General features: G+C 42.7%; 1 protein-coding gene across 1 annotated transcript in view; it reads right to left on the reverse strand.

Annotated features, from left to right (window-relative positions):
* GNA14 (G protein subunit alpha 14) overlaps positions 1–15980 on the reverse strand; it is a 150915-nt gene that overhangs the window by 16603 nt on the left and 118332 nt on the right. The gene's annotated exons all lie outside the window — the stretch shown is intronic.

Here is a 15980-nt window from a genome sequence, read left to right on the forward strand (position 1 = left end):
GCACGAAAGGCCAAGTTACTTTATCTTTTCCTCTCAGTCAAAACTTCAGTGGATTTCACCAAAAGAGTTCTTTCCAATGGCTCCTGCAAAAAATTACTTTGGCACACACATCTGTAGCTACAATGAGTATTAATAATGCAACTGAGAGATGGAAGCTGTGGCTTTGTACTATGTCGATTTGGCTGAGATGTAACGACATTTCCCAGAACTCCCTCCCCTGTATAGTTCTGAGTTAGGGTTGGTGACCAGAGAAATTTTTTTTTTTTTTTTACATTTAGGGAATTTGTTTTTCACATTTTAATTTTAATTTTATTTTCCCCAGTCTTATTGAGAAATAATTGGCATACATCACTGTATAAGCTTAAAGCATACAGTGTAATGGTTTGATTTACGTATGTCGTGAAATGATTTCCGCAATAGGTTCAGCTAACATTCTTTTCACACAAGAGAAATTTTGAAGAGATTCGAGAATCAGAGGTGACAAAGTGGCCACTGTGTTCTGAAGGTCAGAGCCCTGCTTCGGTTTGCACCGTGGCTGATCTTCTGCCCAGTGTCACTGACATGGGGCAAAATCTGTGCCCTTGGCAGCCTCAGCTCCTGCCTAGATCTTCTCCTTCAGCCTCTCCATGTCCTGGGGCAAATGCACGTGCAGTTCCATGTCCAAGATGCCAGCTGCTTCTACAAGTCACCCGCGCTTTCACAAGGAGCTGGTGAAAGACACGTGCAATTCCAGTTTGTCCCCGTGGGGTCTGTTTTGCCTTCACGGGTTCTGGTTTGTCTCTGCAGGCTCCGGTTTGTCTTTGCTCTGCCTGCTTCATATCCAGCTTTCCCCCTGTCAGCCCTACTGACCAAACCACTAGAAGGCAGAGGCAAAAGCCTCCCAAATTCTTCACATGTCCAACAGTTATATACTGTGCACTCCCTACAATAAACCCATATCCCATATCACTCCAAGCAACTCGGATTTCCTGATCAAACCCAAATTGATACATAGGACCCTCCCTTCTGGTCCGTTCAATTCCAGATAGGGGTAAAATCCCTTATAACCTTAGGCCCAGGTGGTAGTAGCAGCTTAACTTTCATTTGGGGTGACCTAATGTCCCCAAGTCAGCTGGGCACAGTCAGCCAGACTTAGTCATCATTCAATGCACAGTATCTTAAACCTGTTCCATGCATCTAGATCCAGGACTGGCATCTGAAATTATAAGTAGGACCATGGCCCTGACCTTGAAATTTCAGAATGACACCTATGCCTTTTAGTGGGAATTACATCAGATCCACACACAAATGCTAAGAGATCAAAGAAAGGGAGGAATTTCAACTGAAAGATGAGTAAGGGGATGGGCCAAGATTTCCTACCAGAGGCGGTCTGATGTTTGCAAGGAGAGAGGGCCTGCTTCTCTACTTCCCACATTCATTTATCTGGATTCCTGACTGTTCTTATGAAAGATGGCAGTGCGAAAGGGCAGGGGCCAGATCAGCTCTTGGCTATAACATCTTTCACATACATTCCTTCCTCTGAGATGCTTTGGGAAGCACCTGAACTCCCTGAGGTCCCAAAGTAGCTGAACATATTCAAGGTATAATTTACCAATAGCACCTGAAAGCCAACCCCTTCTGTGACCATACCCTCAAAAAAGGAATACGTATTTTTGGCCAATGGAAGCTACTACTCAGAAAATCATTTGTTTTAGGCCACTTTAACCGTACACATCCTGAGGCCATGTAATATGGTCATGTGACACAAGGAGATGGGACTTTCTGTCTTTGTCACCATCTTGTTCCTCTCATTCCTCCTCTAATCAAAGAGTTCTGTTAGTATTTTAGCATATCAAAATTTTGTTATGAAAGATAGTTCAAATTAGCAAGAGGAAGATCTCTTTTGTGCCTGTGCCTCTCTGCAGAATGTGCTGGGAGGACTGGCAGGGTCTATGCCAGGACCCACCCAGGTCCTCCCCAGATAAAGCCAGGAATGGCTGTGGGGCCCTGATGTTACAAAGGTAGAACCTGCAAGGAAAGAAGAGCAGACGAAGAGGAGAGACCAGAGAGGCAGGGCTGGGGGAAGCTCCTGCACCAAAAGATAACCCCATACCCCACCCTCCTCCCAGGAAAAGTAATAAATGCTTTGCTCCTCCTGTTGGCTTCCTATAGCATCAAAATCAGCTATAAGAGATTATGTTCTACTTTTGGCATTAGACTGTGCTATGGCCTCTTTCAGACAATGAGGCATAACTAAAGGCTTACAATTATAAAAAGCACTAGCAAGTCTCAATTCAAAGATGGGTTGGTTCCAACTATTTATTGATAAAGTTGGTTATTAGAAGCTCAAAGTGTTTTCTCATTAAGACAGAGTCTGTTATGGGTCCACCAAATCCTGTTTTAGTTTCCTCTGGGCCCACAGGTTGTGCTATATTTCCTGGCAAGACATGCAGTCAGGTGGGATCAAGTAACTGAATTCTGAGACATGGAGTTCAGGCTAAAGTGAGGCATACCACTACCAAGACTGGCCTCCAAAACCTCCCATGCAATTCTCCTCCATTTCTCAGCTGCAAGGAGAAGACAATGAGGGCCAAGAGGAAGGGAGCCTCAAGGTGAAATGAACCTGGATCCTTCAAGGACTCATAGCCCACCACGACCATCTCATATTGGTCTGAGATGGATGTAACTAAGAAATATTTTGCTAATAAGCCACTGAAATTTTGGTGTTGACTTATTATACAAGCTATCATATTTCACTTAAGAGAGAGAGAGAGAAACAACATTAGGATGGGGAGGTCCTAGGCTAGCTCAGAAAAACGGCACAGAGACAAACCATTGTACTGAAGGCATGAGGCCATATCTGGGTACAAGAGTTAATGTGGTTCATGTACAATTTTATAAAAAGTCACTTATCTTGTTTCCTCATTTCTGCTCTCCCTTATGCTACCTTCCACTGGCTTTCTCTTCAAAGTCCAAGTTTCTCAGACCCAAACTGCACCACCACTTCCTATACACACATTTTCCAAGAGTATGAGCACCAAAATCTCTTCATTTCCCTTCTCCCCAATCAAAAACCACAGGTTCGCTAAGCAGGAGGCTAACAGCTTAGATAGAATGGCTCTGTGCTCATATTTTTCAGTTTCTCTGTCTATATCTGGGCCCAAACAGTATTATTAGAGAGGACAGTCTAATGACCCAAAATTTCAGTGTTTTAACACAGATATTTATTTTACACTCCTTCCTAGTCCAATATGTGTCGAGGGTGAGGGTGGGGAAGATTCTACTCCATATAGTTATCCAGAGACCCAGGCTCCCTCATCAAGTGGCTTCTCCATCTCCCAGGGCCCGGGAGCCCTGCGCTGGATTATCTGTTGGCAAGGAGGGAGGAGGGCATGGAGCAGTTGCCTGGACATATTACAGGCCAGATCTGAACATGGCAGACTTCATTTCTAGACACACAGTTCATTGGCCAGAACTAGTCACAAGGCACACCTGAGTGCAGAGCAAGCTAGGAAATGTGGTCCTCCTGTGCTCAGGTGGAAAGTGGAACAGGATTTGGTGAATCCCTAGCATTGTCTCTGCCACTCACAGATTCTCAAGGTCTCTTCTCTTCACCACAATGACCTCTAAGGGGTATATGGTGCCTTTGCGTGCTTTTGTACAGATCAGGATAAACCACAAGCATGGGAGCACAGCCACGCCCTGCCATATTGTCCAGCTGATCTCACAACTATAACAGCAGCATCCAGTTGTTGCAACAGAGCCCGTATGGTCCACAAAGCCTAGAATGCTTACTCTGACCCTTTACAGAAAATGTCTGCCGAGCTCTGGAATAAATGGATAATTTCTCATTAAATGTGGCCAAGTAGAACACTGCTGTAACTTGAACGCCTTCATTCATTGAATCAGTGGGTGTGTAATCATGAAGCACCCACTCTTTGCCAGGCACAACGCTAGGTACAAGACTACGGCTACGGAAAAACTTCGTCTTTATGCTCAAGTGTTCAGTTTTTACGGGAATGGTGGTAACAGGTATAGAAAGCATGGAAAAGAATCCTCAAAAACATGTTCAATTAGGTAAAAAGCAAGAGAACTCCACCTAAGTAAATCTCCCCAACTCTTCAGAATTTTCAAAAGGCAATGCCCAGAATCAGCATGGATTGTGGACCTGCCCTAAGACTGGAAGCACACAGTAAAATTAAAGAAAAACACCATCCAGTGGGCAAAGCTGAAATTGTTTGATTTAGACCTTGTCACAAAATTTGAGAATGTTCCCACTTCTTTTTTTCCTTCACTACTTCCTTATTAAGCAGGCCATTTTATTACGTCTTAAGGTATAATATTACATTATCTGTTTTTATAAAGTCTACACTGTGACACCAGGTGGAGACCAACACCAGATGTTTCCAGAGACCCTGATATGCAAGACAGCAGGCTGGCCGTGGAGAAGGGGGAAGGAAAGGCCCCATATTCTTCCCGGGGCACTGCCGACCTTCGAGAGAAGCCTCTGGAGTCGGGGGAGACTCGTTGAGGCAACTCCAAAAATATCTTTCCACCCACTCCTGTAAAACAGGTTTTCTATTCAAATAAAAGCAAAGACAAGGAAATGCTAGATTCAAGAGTTATTTTAGTAACACCAGCCAGACAGGTACATCCAAGGCTGAGCTGAAGGACAAACATTAAGAATAAAGTTCTTCCAATGGCACTGAGCCAGAGCCTTATCTGGATGCCTGTCTTATTAAAGGCCACTTGAGGCCCTGGCTTTAATTCTAAAAACTCCATGTGTGTGCCTCACATTGATTCACACACCGCTCCTACCTACCCAAAGAAGAATATCAGAAACAGCAGAGAACACAGAAAAGCAGTGAGACTGAGTGGTCCTGGACAGATTGGAAGCTGGGGCTGGGCAGAGGGACCTTCTGTATTCGGTGGCCCCTAGCATCCTCAGAGCATTTGTCCCAGGGATGGCAAGATTCTGGGACTTTGGAATTCTGTTTTCCGGCTGGTGAAATTGACTGAATTGCCCTGTCTCCACCTAGGATTCTTCATGATCATCGGTCTTGAGTCTTGATTTACAATGGGATGTACCAAGGCAAGATGAGGTGTGCTTCTCCCTTCTAAAGATTTCAGTTCATGGGGCTACAGTTAGCCCAGAAAACATAAAGTGCTCAGCACAGTACACAGTACGCAGTAAACTCCCAATAAATGGCAGCCCTGACCCACTTCCCCATGCCTTCCTAAATGCCTGTTTATGTGACACCTAAATATAAGAAGACACACAGGTTGGTCCTCATTCTTCATGGATTCCATGTCTGCAAATTCACCTACTCACTAAAATTTGTTTGCAGTCCCCAGATTAAAACTCACAGTCCTTTCACAGCTATTTACAGACATGCACAGAGCCGCAAAAATCTTGAATTTCCTGACACCCATGTTCCTGGCTGAGGCGGAGCAAGGAGAGGCTCTGCCTTCTCATTTCAGCTCTCATACTGTAAACAAGTGTCTTTTTCATGGTCTATTGGTGCCATGTTTTTGGCATTTTTGTTCTTTTTCTTGGTGATTTTGCTGTTTAAAATGGCCCCTGATGCAGTGCTGAAGTGTTCCTAAGTCAAGTGGGCTGGGATGAGCCTTACAAAGTAAATATGTTAGAGAAGCTTCCTTCAGGCCTGAGGGAACTCAGGATATAATTTCAGCTCATCTACCAATAAGGAGCTCTGGATAAATCTATCGGACTCTGAGGCCTCAGTTTCCTTATTGGTAAAATGAATTGGGAGGGTAGTAGGTCATCTTTTCAGTATTAGCATTCTACAGTGCTGAAGAATGTATTCTTTCATTAGCAGACTTTATAAAGAGTTCATCTTGTGGACACCCTTCTTTCAAAGTATTAAGGAAAATGCACCGACCATAATTACTTTTTCGAGAGAGCCCAAAAGCAATCATTGTTATTTCCAAGGGAGGATGAATGAATGAATTATACCCAGCTGCAGATGTAAAGGATTGCCATCATTCAAGTACAAGGAACACAGAGCACAGAACCACAAAGGATGAGGGGTCTTTTCTGCTCCTGGGACCCAGGATCAAGGCTATTCTGAGGTGGCCCTAAAAATCATCAGCACGGCCAACATGTCAGCCCATCTTTCTCTTGTGTGTGATGTAGCCTCAAAAAAAAAAAAAAAAAAAAAAAACAGGAAGATGGCCTCACAGGCAGTGATATCACCCCAAATTGTTTTCCCTCTGTCATCACACATTCATCAGCAACCATGAAGGCTCTGGACCTCAGATTATTCCATCTCAGATGGAACGTGCCACGATGCTGCGAAAGCTCTCAGCCACTATTCCACGCAATAACGCAAGGTTCTCTGCGTAAAGAGGTGACTAAGGAGACCTGCTGGGATAAGAGCAAAGTGCCTCTCTACTCAAGCATCTCAAAGTTGTACAGACATTTAAACCAGTTTCATACTCCCTGTCAAAAAATCCTGACTGAGCATATCTCGGTGGTAGATGCTAGATATTTGTTTAAAGAACTGGACATGGTCTCTTAAAGTCCCCAGAGTCCAGGAAAGCAGACTGTGTGCTTACTACTTGCTAGGTCAAGCGGGGTCCCAGGGGAGGTGGATATAAATCTACAGAGCCTGACTTGAGAGCCACAATCCAGTAAGAGGCAAAAGCCAGTACACATCTGATTGCAGCACTGTTTGATCGAAAATCCTTTAGAAATATCCTGGTTTTGTTAGCAGTTGTGGGATCGATATCTAGTCAAATAATAAGTCTCAGATGGCCTCAGGATTCAGAAGTCACCTGCTAACTGGACAAACGAAGCATACGGATTTCCTTTAAGTGGCAATAAAGAATATCTGCACTATAGACTCCGGCGGAGAATTTATCAGTAATGTCTCTGCTGTCTGACTCTTATCAAATGTTGAAACAAGTGATATTTATGGATGTTTTTTTCTGAATTACATATAGCCCAGCTATGCCTTTGTCAGCATTTCCCAGAATGCTATACTATATAGAACATGATGTGACAAAATGTTATAAGTATACTGAAAAAAAAATTTCCTTGTCCAAATAAGCTTAAGACATGGTCTGAGTCACCCAAGTTTTTTTAAACCGTAGGACTTCTCAGAAGTGTGTATGTGTATGTGTGTGTGTGTGTGCGCGCACGCGCGCGCGCACACATGCACATGTGCCTAGAATGATAGCTTGGCACATCAATATTATTTGAATGAATTAGTGTTAGATGAAAATCTTTACATTTAGTCAATAATAATAAAATATATTAAATCAAGAAGCAATGTGCCTAACAGGATATATATCATGAAAATATGTAAATGTACACACCAAATTCTTAAACATTCGATTGCTTAGAATGAGAATGCACATAAGGATGATAGAAAATAAACCCTAGATCTACAACAGGGCTCCCTCAATAAATGCAGCATTTAGTGATACCTTAGTGAACTGAGCAAACAGCCATAACAAGCCTGTGGCAACCACAACAAACAGAAAAATATTAAGTAGAGATGCCAAACAGAGCACACAATCTTTAACATGCTCATTTTTATTATGAGTTTCCAAAGAGGGGATTTAGGATACACTACTTGCCAAACTCGTATAGCTTAAGTGGCAGCTGGGGCCCGATTTTCTTAGAGTATGACTGGCTCAGACTCCAGCTGATTCCATAGCTTGTGAAAGTCAGAAGCTCCTCTGTAATTTCTGCTAATTCCTCAGGGTTAAACCTTCATGGTTCATTATCTGTTCTCATTTGCACAGGCACAAAGCTCAGCCTCTCCATTCCTTACAAAGAGCATCCAAGCTGTTCAAAATCTTGGGTTTCACAAGGAAGGGTGATACTGTACAGCCTTCTACTATCGCAGCTGTTCTGCCCCCACATCCGTCTCGACTTCATCAGCCCTCTTTCCTGAAGCTTTAGAGTTTAGGGGCTCCTAATTCTTCACCTTTTCTGATGAGTGATTTCCCCTTTCATCTATCACTCAGACAAAAAGGACAAGTGCTCAGATAATACCCCAAATTTATAAGCCCGTCCCTACTTCTGTGGACCCCCTTTGCTTTTGGGTGGTCCACCACCCATTCTCCCTCATTCTGGTTACCATTGGACTTGAGGGAATCACCTTATGGATCTTGACAGGTCTATTAATTCAGGTGTCCTCTCTCCTGGCTAAATGCCAGGCTGCTTGCTCACACTTCGCTGAGACTGTGAACCCTGAGCAGAGTTATGTGATAATAGTGGAGACGAGGGAAAGGAACATATGAGATTCTTTTATTTTGATGTCAATGGAGCCATAAGGGCTTGTCTTGGTAATGAGGCCCAGGAGTTTCCAGGTTCCTGTCCATTCAGAGACTGTTTCTTCAGCCTTCTCCTTGATGCCCTGACCTCTGCTATTGTCTTTCCATAAACTCTCTTCTGCATGCATTATCCAGCTTATTTCCGTTGATTACAACCAAAAACCTGACTTCTTGCCCCATCAATAGAACAAAGACCTTTACTTTAATGTAAACAGTCAGGGTCTGCAATAGATTTTTCTCTCTCTCTCTCTCTTTTTTTTTTTATGGCACATCTATTAACATCTCCGTGTATGTGTGTTATATTATGTTTAGTTTGGGAAAGTCCCTAGGTGTTCTAGGCTTTATCTCTGAATCTATCCAAAGGCTGTGACTTCACCTATATCATCTCTATTAGTTTTCTATGGCTGCATGACAAACTGCCACAAACTAAGCAGCTTAGAACAATCTTCCTTTATTGTATCTCACAGTTCCCGCAGGTCAGAAGCCCAGGCATGGTACAAGTGAGTTCTCTGCTCAGGGTCTCACAGGACGGAAATCAAGGTATTTGCTGGGCTGCATTGTCATCTGGAGCTCAGCATCCTCTTCCAAGTTCATTCGGATTGTTGGCAGAATTTGGTTTCTCATGGTTGTAGGACTGAGGTCCTAGCTTTCTTGCTGGCTGTCTCCGGAAAGTCACTCTTCGCTACTAAAGACTGCTTTCAGGTCCTAGCCACCTGGCCCTCTCACGATATGGCAGCTACTTCTTCAAGACTAGCAAGAGAATCTTCCTACCTCTAGATTTCTAAAGGGCTTATTAGATCAGGCCACTCAAAATAAACTGGGGACTTTAATTACATCTAGAAAACTCTTTCACCTTTGCCTCATCACATAATCTAATCATGGAATGACATCCACCATGGCCCCGCCCACACTCAAGGGGAAGGGATTATGTGGGTCATGGACGCCAGGGAGATGGAACCTTGGGTGCCATCTTGGAATTCTGCCTACTACATGGTCTTATTCCTAGTTCTGGGGAGCATAATTGCCTTTTATTATTTCCTTGGCTTATAATAAAGGAATGCCTATGACATGTTATATAAGGCTGTTGGAGTTACTGTCTCTAACATCAGTTAGCATTTGCTAAAGGACACCTCACATAAGAAATATGTATTTTTGGAATTAAGAACCAAGAATAATTATGCTTCTTTGAGAGAGTAGTAGGTTTTGCTTTGTGGTCCATAGGAATCATATAAATCAACCTGACTTTTTCACTTTAGCTAGTGGGAAGCTCAGAAACAAATACATCCATAATATATAACACACAAATATAACAACATTTCGATCAATGATGCACTGCATGTATCATGGTGCTCCCATAAGATTGTAATGGAGCTGAAAAGTTCCTCACCTAAGTGACATTTTAGCTGTCATAACACCATAGCTTAATGCATTATTTACATTTGTGGTGATGCTGTTGTAAATAAACCTACTGTGCTACCAGTCATATAAAAATATAGCACATACAATTATGTACAGTGCATAATGCTTGATAATGATAAAACTATCACTATCATAATGATAAGACTATGTTACTGGTTTATATAGTTACTCTACTATACTTTTATTATTATTTTAGATTGTACTCTTTCTACTTATAAAAAAACATTTGCCATAAAACAGTGTTCTGTATTACACAGGCAGCCACCTCATACATCCCGTGTTTACTGAGTCTCTTGATTGCATTTTCTCTTGTGCTTGATTTAATCTCATGTTATTTTATAAACTTACTGTAGCCTAAGTGTACAATGTTTATAAAGTCTACAGCAGTGTACAGTAGAGTCCTAGGCCTTCACATTCACTCATCACTCACTCACTCACCCAGAGCGACTTCTAGTCCCGCAAGCTCCATTCACGCTAAGTGCCCTATACAGGTGTATTGTTTTTCATACTATATTTTTAATGTTTAGATGTGTTTAGGTACACAAATATCATTGTGTTACAAATGCCTACAGTATTCAGTACAGTAACATGCTGTATAGGTTTGTAGCCAAGGAGGCATAGGCCGTACGATAGCCTAGGTGTGTATGTAGTAGGCTACATATATGACCTGGGTTTGTGTAAAAGTGCTCTAATGCTCGCATAATGACAAAATCACTTAATGCATCTCTCAGAGAATAGCGCTGTCATTAAACAGCATGTGACTATATGTGACTAGGCCCATGTAACTCAGCAGAAGTTTACGAATACCTGTGTCCTACAATAACTGTATTCTTCTTTCCCCACAGCCTCACTTTTATCTTGACTCAAAATTTTTCTTGCCCTGAGTTTTTTTAAGGTAGGTATTTTTATAAATAACTTCCAAGAAATAGGGCATAAATATAAATGAACAATTATAACAGCTAGTGTAAACTGAGCCATTACTATGTGATAACCTTGCATAAACATTATCTCATTTGGGCATTTACAACAACCCTGTGAAACTGGATACTTTAAATATCCTGCTTGAACAGATGAGGAAACTGAGGCTTAGAGAGGTAAAGAGGTAGCAGTGGTGAAGCAGCCTTTCAAGCCCCAGGTGTGCCTGATCTCAGAGCCTATGAAGTCAACCACCATGCTCAACCGACTCTGAAACATTTACATTTTAAAGGGAGGAAGGAGTAGGGATAGTAAGTGCCTGTGAAACCCTCCAGCCTAGAAAGATATCATACGTGAGGGCCAGAAGAATTGTACTCTGCGCACCTTGCCTGCCTGCTGCTCTTCTACAAGGTAAAATGAACTTCTTTGAAATACAGAATTCAGTAGCCATGCCCTCTCAAAATAAAGGAGGAAAGGGGCCTTCAGAGATAAAAGAAGGGCTTGGAAGTAAGTAAGCTTTTTCCATGGTGGATTGCAAATAGGGGTAAGAGAGCATCTGACACCAAGCCCCAAGCACGGCGTGACTGTTTCCGTAGAGAAGACTTCCAGGTTTACACCATGCAACTGAGTAAAATGTGTTCTTCTTAAAACAGAATATAGAAGACCAGAGTTAGAAATACATGTTCTGAAGGCACACCATTGATGCTAGTCCATGTATTCTTTAATCCTTACTCTAAAGCATATCATGTATATAATAAACAGTCCTTAAAGTCAGTAATTGTTGGTGGTAGTTTATATAAAATCATTATCCACGTGATGTTTATAGAAAATTAAGCATCACTAATGAGTTCAAATATTTACCTAGGCCCATAAATAGCCATGTCTGGGGAGTGCCCAGTATAAGGTTCACACCACTATGATTCATGGTGCCACCTAGTGACAACTTCCCTGATTGCAAGTCCACTGATAGCAAGACTCTCCATGGTCTTTGCTTTATACCCAACACATATAAAGTTTCAGTTAGAATCACATGATCTGGATGTTACCATGAAGTCCATCCTAGAGTGAATAATATCTACGTAAGGACCTAAATATTCTCATTCTTTTAAAGAGATCAAGAGAGCAAGAGTAAAAGACAGAATTTAGTGGAAGGCACATCTTTGCTGTCTGCTGCTACTTTTAAAGATAGTAGACTATTAACCACTTGGAAGACAGTGGCTTATAAATTCAAATTTTACTAGTATGTCCTTTGAAGTGTATAAAATTGACAACAGGGGTTAAGTTGCTTCCCCTTGTCATAAAGTAAACAATTGGTAAGGGAAATGAGCCCTTTTGGCCTGTCCCTGAGCTGTCCATATTACTTCCTCGATGCTGTACCAGCCACTTCTGTACAGTGGACAGGCAAGGTCCTTCCAGAGAGTGAAAAAGCCCCCAAGCAGGCAGCCACTTTCCCTTGCATACAAGGAGCTGCATGAGGTTGTCTTACTCTTTGCACCAAATTTAACATCATGTTTCAGGTGCTTGTGTTTTTCATTGTCATGCCTTCCATTTCAAGTGCACTGCAGTAGTTTGCCTTCCACATTGAAGCTTATTTCCCAAAATAAAAAATTGCCACACAACTTCCAGAGAATCATCCAACAACCTTCCTTGCTCTGGATTGTGTGTGTGTGTGTTTCACTTTTTCCACTCTTCTCAATAGTTTGAAAAACTCTTCAGCACACTACAACAAATATTTGGGTCATGGCTTGCTTTAATGATGTGGTTTCGAAATGGTGGTTTTAATCTTGGATGTATATTTGGTTGTTGTTTTCTTTTTGCAGTGAGAACCCACAGGCACGTCTGCCTACGAGTGGCATTAGGAGAGTAGGGTACCCCAGGTTCTCAAGGGCTCCCTTATCCTTGGCTCTGCTGAAGGCCATTCTAGCACCATCCCCCACAGCGTAATCCTTTTATAAATAATTTTTAAATTTTCAATTACAGTTGACATATAATATATTAGTTTCAGGTGTACAACAGAGTGATGAGACATTTATATAACTTACAAAGTGATCACTCTGATAAGTCTAATACCCATCTGACACTATCCATAGTTAGTATAGTATTATTCAAAGGAAACCAAAACATATCAAAAAGATATATGCAGCCCTATGTTCACTGCAGCTTCACTTACAATGGCCAAGATATGGAAGTAAACTAAGTGTCCACTGATAGACAATTGGATAAAGAAAATGTGGTATATATATATATATATATACAATGGAAAAAGGAATGAAATCTTGCCATTCGAGACACCATGGATAGACCTAGAGGGTATCATGCTAAGTGAAATAAGTGAGACCCACCTTGCAATCTTCAGAGCATATGTCCTAGGCTCTCTCTAGATGGGATTGTGGAAGAGAGGCAACTGCCTCTAGGGGACACCAGACTGGTCCATATTATCCTTTCTCAGCCATTACCAACTCCCCTGTAGGTTGACACCAGGTCCAAATGCACAGCTTTGAAGGGGGAAAAGGAGTCTCCCAGGGATTCCATGTGTCCTGAGGGTGAGGCAGGAGCTGTGGGTACTTTGTTTTGGTATCATTTGTGACAGAGCAGAGTAATGGGCTAGGGATAGATTCACCATGGTTGCACAAGCCTATAGTGTTTCCAATGGGTCACAGACTGGTAGAAAGAGACCCTACTACAACTAGGTTCTAGATTTAATAGCCCTGATATCTAAGTTTCATCAGAATATGATTACCAAATCAAAATAGAAGATGCCCAGTTAAGTCTGATTTTCATATACAAAACAAATAGTATAAGGATTTTTTAGTATAAGGATGCCTCATGCATTTGAAGAGAACTTGTGCTGAAGTATCTTTGCAATTTACTGTTATTTTACTGTAGCAAAGGCACCAAAGAAATTTGAGTGCTTCTCTATCAGGGAGCGTTTATCAACATCGGGGGCATTTCGTTGGCTTTTGGAGCAAATTTGGCATTAACAAGGCTACCTACCTCCTCAAGGAGAGAAGGCAGAAATCAGTGCCCATTTGTCTCTAAATGTTGTCTCTGCTTTGCCTCCCAGTATTCTAGAAAGTCCACTTATCTGCAGGACAGAAGCTCTTCTTATCGCAAGCTGGAGAGGATCAACTTTTGTCCCCCTCATCCAATACTCCAGGCCCACCTCCTCACAGAATTCTTTCTGTCCCCAAAGTAAGTACCCCTTCCCATCGCCCTCCATCCCTCACATATGATAAGAAGCAAGGAACATGCACAATATGAATGTATTTAACTTTACTGAGTTGTGCACTTAAAAATGGTTATAATGATAATTTTATGTTATGTATGTTTTATAACAATTCAAGAAGAGAAAAAGTAAAGAACAGAGGAGTTGTCATACTACGAGATGCTTATAGTGCAATATAAGCCTGTAGTGCCCTGAGTGCCCTCCTGACTGCAGAATCCAGTCAGTGATATGTGGCCTCACTTCCTACTATTTGCCTCCACATGTGTGCTCTTCACTTCACCTGGGAGCCAACCCATGGCCTTTCTTGCTTCCACAATGGGTCCCCATGTGGCTCTCCCCCCACAGATGGCCCCACCCACCATCTCCTGCCAGAGGAGACTTCATAGCTCTCAGCCACTCATCTCCAAGGTCCCACCCACAAACTCTTTCCTGAGCTTACCACCATCAATCCAACTTGTGGAAGTGGCTGGGCTCATGATTTCTCCTGCTATTTATGGAATATTAGCAATGTCTGAATCTCAACAATTCTTTTTCTTAATGTCAAATCACCTTCTCAGTAGCCAAGCATAATAACGTGTCCTTATTCAATTCCAAACCCCCCTGACTTACAGGTACAAAGCTCTCATAACCGTGGGGCCCACGAAGTGCCTTTTTTATCCTCCTGGCTTCTTGCCGCAGCTCTCTGCCAGGAGTCTCCATGCCCTGTCCTGTCCCCCATCTCACAGTGGCCCAGGCTGAGCGGACCTGCTCACTGAGATGTTTTTAATCCCAGGAGGCCACCAATGACTCACTTGGGAGAACCTACTGTAGCACCTACATCTCTGTGCCAGGGGCGCTCCCTGCACCTCTACTGAACAAGTTCATTCCTTCTCTGCTTTTGTTTCCCTATCATGCGTCCCCACCCTGCAAATCATCAGAAAGCTCCACCAAATTTCAGCCCACCTCAAAATGTGACCTTATTTGGAAACAGTGTCTTTATAGATGTAATTATGGTTAGGATAGAGATGAGAACATACAGAATTATGTGGACCTGAATCCAATAAGAGGTCTTATAAGAGACAGAAAAGGACGCATTGACAAACGTGGAAGAAGGCAATGGAAAGATGGGGACAGAGACTGGAGTAAGTGTCTACAAGGCAAGGAATGACAAGGACTGCTGAGGACTAGCAGGAGATAGGAGAGAGGCATGGAACGGATTCTCCCTCGGAGCCTCCAGAAGGCACCAACCCTGCCAACGCCTTGATTTCCGACCATTAGCTCTCCTCCTCGGGCATGTGCTCAGCCAAACTAACCAGGCAGCTGTGCCTTAGTTGGGCAGTTCTTTTTTTCTACAAGCTCACCTACGCTCAGTCTGGTCACTGAAATACCGGTAATGGTCCTCCGGCAGTGAAAAGGCACAGCGACTCCTGCTGTCAGCTCCCTCATGAAATAGCTGGATAAAATCTCTCTAGGGCTTCCCTGGCCTTCTTTCCATTCTCCCAACTTTGGTTAGGAAAGATTTAGCTTACCCTTTCTGCAGCCTCTCTCAGCCTTTCAAGATTCAGGGAGAACAGGCAGCTTCAAACTTCCCCCCAAGAGCCAAAGATCCCCAAACACCGTTCTCCCTCCTGAGGTCACTTGAAGGTGACTTCGGCCTCATGCCCACCTCTTAGCCCTCCGGTAGCTGCAACATAAGGGTATTACATAGCTTGGAGTTGGAAGCACGGGGCAAGAGATTAGACTTTAGAAGACTGAGCTCTTATCTCGAGCCTCTGCTGCTAGCACAAAACACGTCATTTCAGGATCCAGAGTTATATTCGCTCTCCATTAGACTTTAGAGCAAATGGCAGTAGAACAAAGGAATCATAAAACTCTCATGAAGACTCATTTGCTCTCTGGATAAGAAACAATGCTGTGGATCTTCATCATAATCAGACACAGCAACAGTACATCCGAAACAGCTGCCACGATTTGGTCAAAGCCAAAAATTCTCCATTGAAGACACCCAAGACCCATGGCTGCTAATGAAAACAGTTTGGAATCAGTTAATGACATTAAAAAAAAAAAAAAGGCTGCATTATAGGTGGACTGGTCAGTTCTAAGGCAGATGCTGACCTTTGTGTTAGACTGTCTCTCTGTGTGGCACAGGAAAGGA

Source organism: Pteropus medius, unplaced genomic scaffold (genome assembly GCF_902729225.1).
Source record: "Pteropus medius unplaced genomic scaffold, Ma_sr-lr_union100, whole genome shotgun sequence".
NCBI lineage: Eukaryota > Metazoa > Chordata > Mammalia > Chiroptera > Pteropodidae > Pteropus > Pteropus medius.